We start from the raw sequence: 4,839 nt of genomic DNA, 5'->3' as shown, positions 1-4,839 counted from the left end.
ATGTTAACTTTTATTGAGGGTATTTTCTGCATCTATTGAGATAATCATGTGGCTTTTGTCTTTAGTTCTGTTTATGTGATAAATTATATTTATTGATTTGTGTCTGTTGAACCAACCTTGCATTACAGGGATAAATCCAACTTGATATATGGTGGATAAGCTTTTTGATGTATTGTTGGATTTGGTTTGCCACTATGTTATTGAGGATTTTTGCATTGATGTTCTTAGAAATACTGATCTGAAGTTTTCTCTTTTTTGTTGTTGTATCTCTGCCAGGTGTTGGTATCAGGATGATGCTGGCCTCATAAAATGAGTTAAGGAGGAGACCCTCTTTTTCAATTGTTTGGAACAGTTTCAGAAAAAAAACAGTACCAGTTCCTCTTTGTACTTCTGGGAGAATTTAACTGTAAATCCATCTGGTCCTGGGCTTTTTTTGGTTGGTAGGCTATTTATTACTGTCTCAATTTCAGAACTCATGATTGGTCCATTCAGGGATTCAATTTCTTCCTGGTTCAGTCTTGGGGGTGTGTATATGTCCAGGAATTTATCCATTTCTTCTAGATTTTCTAGTTTATGTGGATAGAGGTGTTTATAGTATTCTCTGATGTCAACCACTTCTTATCTCCTCTGTAGCCAATGTCTACATCTCTCTTCTCTTCCCTCACCTCACATCACTCATGTGCCCTTTTTCAACAGCCTCCTGACTCCAATCCTTGCTGATATCAAAGGCTCAATCTCTTCTCCAACTTCAAACTTCTTCCTCCACCAGCTTTTGCTCTGACTGAGTCTCAGAAAGAAGGGAGCCTTCACTCTTAGTACCTTCATTAATTGCCACGTTGCTTATCTATTTTTCCTCCCACATCTGTGTTCTCTGACATCTCCAGAACCACTAGTAGTAACAAAGAGAACATGTTAGGAAGTATTTAAGTGACCCTCAAAATATTTGATCCGAGAGATATTCCATCTCCAGCTAGAAGCTTTGAAGCAGCTGGCTTATTTTTCATTCTATCCCCTCAGTGTTCCCTCTATAGAAATACAGGTTGTAGAAACAGATAACCTGAAGAAGGAAGGTGATTTTTATAGCAGTCAGAAAAGAAAAATATATAATCATTTCAAGTGGTAATAATTTCTCAAAATATAATCAAACAGAATAAGGGAATAGAGAGTAACTCAGTGGGATGGAAGGCAGTTGAATCAAACCCAAAAAAGTGCAAGTTAAGAGAGAAAGATCCAGGACTGCGTGATTACAGTCAAGCTTGATCGACACTATCTGAAGTCTGAGATAGGTGGAGGTGGGTAGGAGATAGGAAACATTGCTAATCTTGCAGGGAAAGAAATTCAGGAAGATTGCCAAGGAGATTTGCTGCCATACAGTGTTTGAGCAGGAGAGATTAAGAGAGATTTCAGGAGTTAAAAAGAAATGTTAATTAAGTCTAATTATAGACTGCTTTCAGTATGATTTGACAGGAAAAAGAATTAGCACAAATAGGAGGGAGATAAAAGAAACAGCAGAGTCAAGCAGTTTCCCTATTTTTAATGAACTCCTATAAATTTCTGAATGGGTAAGAAACAAAACCTATAAATATGGGAACCCAGGGACAATATGGAGTGAGAGGGAATTCAGGACAGTGAGGGTTTTAATTAGACACAGCGGGAAGGGATGTAGAGCCCTGGTGAAAAGACTATAAAGGAAGGGGAGGGAAATTACTCTCTGACATCACAGGGAAGTGTTAGAAAATAGATCTGGGGAGAGTGCTCTGTGGAGAGAGAAGATGACAAATGATTTCGGTCTTGTGCGGGGCAGGGGATTAACCTTTTTTTTCTTTCTTTCTTTAAAAGCAATTTATTTCTTATTACAAAATGCAGGTGAGGAGCACGGACAATGCCTGTAACCCCTTGGTTGCGCATCTTCCCAGTCTATTTCTGCTTCTAGAAATACCATGTATACAACACCAAGCTCATGCTGTCCCCAAGCGCTTGCACATTCTAACAGCTGCAGAGTACATGAGCAGGTGGAAAGTCCAACAGATGCCCCATTCACAAGGCAGGGCCCTCCAACCCGTCTTCTGGCTCCCTTTTGCTAACAGTAACTGGTTGCTCTTCCTACTGGTCATAGATAAATGACACCTCCACAATTCTCTGAGTGCTTTCAGGCAACCTCGGGAGGTTGCAACATTTTCATATTGCACAGATGAGGAAATTAAGGTTCAAAGAGGTTAGTGGCTTGTCCAGCTTTCACATTAGTAAATGATAAAGCCATGGCCAACCCAGAAGTTCTAAATCCAAATTCTATTGTCTTGACATTAAACTGAATTTCTAAAGGGACTAAGACCCTTCCCTTGCTCCCAGCTTCCTATGTCCCAGGCTGCCTGTGGCACCTGGACCGCTGCTGCCCCTGGGTCCCGCACATTCCAGGGCAACGATGGAGGAAGGGCAGGCCACCCATGAGGATTTAACAGTCTTTATTGAACTCAGACCAGGAGTCAGTGGGTCTTGAGGACCTCTGTGTATTTGTCAGTTTTCTTCTCCACCTTCTTCTCAGCCTGTTTCCGTAGCCTCATGAGCTGTTTCTTCTGGTAGTGGATCTTGGCTTTCTCTTTCCTCTTCTCCAGGGTGGCTGTCACTGCCTGGTACTTCCAGCCAACCTCCTGAGCCAGGCACCCCAGACAAGCAAACTTTCTTGTAGGCTTCAGACACACGACCTTGAGGGCAGCAGGAACCACCATCCGCTTTTTCTTGTCGTAGGGCAGTGGGATGCCGTCAAACACCCGGAGGCAGTCCAGGGCGGCCTGGCCTCCCTTGATCTGGCGTGGCAGCATGTCTCACAGGGTCTGCCAGAAGATGCAGCTGGGGGCCCGGAAGTGGTAGGGGCCTCTGGAAGTGTTGGTGTTCATCCGCTTGCAGAGGAAAGCCAGGTACTTCAACTTGTTTCTGTAGAAATTGCCAGAAATGTTGATACCTTTGCAGCATAGGACCACCACCTTCTGGACCAGCAGTACCTGTTTAGCCACGATGGCCGCCAGGGGGCCCAGGAGATGGCCTCGACCATTGAGCACCAGGACCTGCACCTCCGCCATCTTCCACAGCCGCCTGGGAAAGGGGAGACTAACCTTTTAAAGAGGATTAACCTCTTTTGCCTCAGTTCCTCCTCTCTACAATGGACTCTAAATACTAATCACCTCACAGGGTAGTTGTGATGATTAATGAGTTAATCCGTAAAGACCTAAGAACTGTAACTGATGCAAAGAATCTCTCCGTGCATATGAGCTGTTATTATTCAATCTTATAGTTTTCCACAAATGCAAAATAATTATTTTGTCATAATAATTAGATATGACAAAATATTAATGATTATATAAAGTCTCATCATAAACAAGTTATTTTAATGAAAATTATATCACTTATTTTTCTCTACAATCATTTTTTCCACAGTTCATCTGGATACCAAGCAACATTTTCATATTGCACAGATGAGGAAATTAAGGTTCAAAGAGGTTAGTGGCTTGTCCAGTTTTCACATTAGTAAATGATAAAGCCATGGCCAACCCAGAAGTTCTAAATCCAAATTCTATTGTCTTGACATTAAACTGAATTTCTAAATAAGGGAGAATTTCTTTAAAGGAGATTTCTGAATGGATCTTCACACATCCCAAAAAACTAATCATGGTTACCAATAGACTAAAGATTTTTTAAAGACAACTCAATTTCAACAAATCAGTCATGCTGTCCTGTCTTTCCCTTTGCTGACAGATAAATGCAAAATGATAGTTCTTCATGTGATCACAAAATGACAGTCCAAACTCTAAGTATCACATCCACATTCAAAGTAGGAACAAAGAGGGAAAGATACCAGCTCCATCTGTTCTTTCTAACAGCAAAACAAAGTTTCCCAAAAGCTTTCACAGCACTCTTCCTTTGTATCAGGATTAGGTCGCATGACCTAGTCTAGCTGTGATGGACACCTCGAGCTGAGCATGTGGTCACCCTAAACAAAATCCGGGCTACCCTGGCAAGTAAGAAGAAGAAATGGACATTAGGCAAACAATTACCAGTGCTAGTTACAAATACTCCCTGAGCTGGCAGAGTAAGTCAACCCAAGCTCAATAGGAGCAGCATGTAGGAGAGCAATCCGAGAACAATCACGGACTAAGGACCAGGTTCCATTACCACTTTCCAGATGCCAGGCAATTAAACATATTTCAAGACCTGAGAATGGTGGCAGAGTTGTCCTCATTGATATTGGATATATTGCTAACACAGGCACAGAGCTATACCTAATTTTATTTGTAAAACAGGCTAATATGTTTTTTCCTTGCACCCCAAGTGTGTGGAACAATCTACCAACTACATTTGTCTTCTGAGTTCTCTACTGCTCTGCATCATTCTAAAATCATTAGCATTTTAAAGTAGCCTTCCACAGAACCCAGAAAAGTGACTCATCTGGAATCGTCAAGTCAATCCAAAGCAGAAGCTATGAGGAAGTCAGGAACTAAAAACAGGGAGACTGATCTAAAGTTTGTGTTAGGTTGAACTACATGCAATTGCCTATTGTTAAGAATTGAAGTGTCTCCCACAAATATTCATGTGTTGAAATCCTAACTGCTAGTACCTCAGAATGTGACCTTATTTGTAAATACGTTATGCTAGCCCAAGACATTCAGTGAACAGGACTGCAGAGTGGGATGATGCCTGCAGATGTTGCAGAGTCTCAGGGACATAATTCTAAACATCACCTGTCACAGTTTCCCAGACCTGGACTGTGCTGGGGTTGCTTAAACAGTGAACTGAAGAATCAGATTCTGTGAAAAGCAAAGACTTAGACTTTGAGAAAAGATTTTC

At 41.6% G+C, this 4,839-nt stretch overlaps 1 pseudogene; it reads right to left on the bottom strand.

Annotated features, from left to right (window-relative positions):
* Window positions 1–2,471: 2,471 nt before the first annotated feature.
* Window positions 2,472–3,077, bottom strand: LOC108542810 (60S ribosomal protein L13a pseudogene; annotated as a pseudogene).
* Window positions 3,078–4,839: the final 1,762 nt, after the last annotated feature.

This window comes from Rhinopithecus bieti, unplaced genomic scaffold, assembly GCF_001698545.2.
Source record: "Rhinopithecus bieti isolate Rb0 unplaced genomic scaffold, ASM169854v2 scaffold_23283, whole genome shotgun sequence".
Classification (NCBI taxonomy): domain Eukaryota; kingdom Metazoa; phylum Chordata; class Mammalia; order Primates; family Cercopithecidae; genus Rhinopithecus; species Rhinopithecus bieti.
Note: the sequence above shows the minus strand (reverse complement) of the source record. Positions and strands in the feature narration are given on the sequence as shown.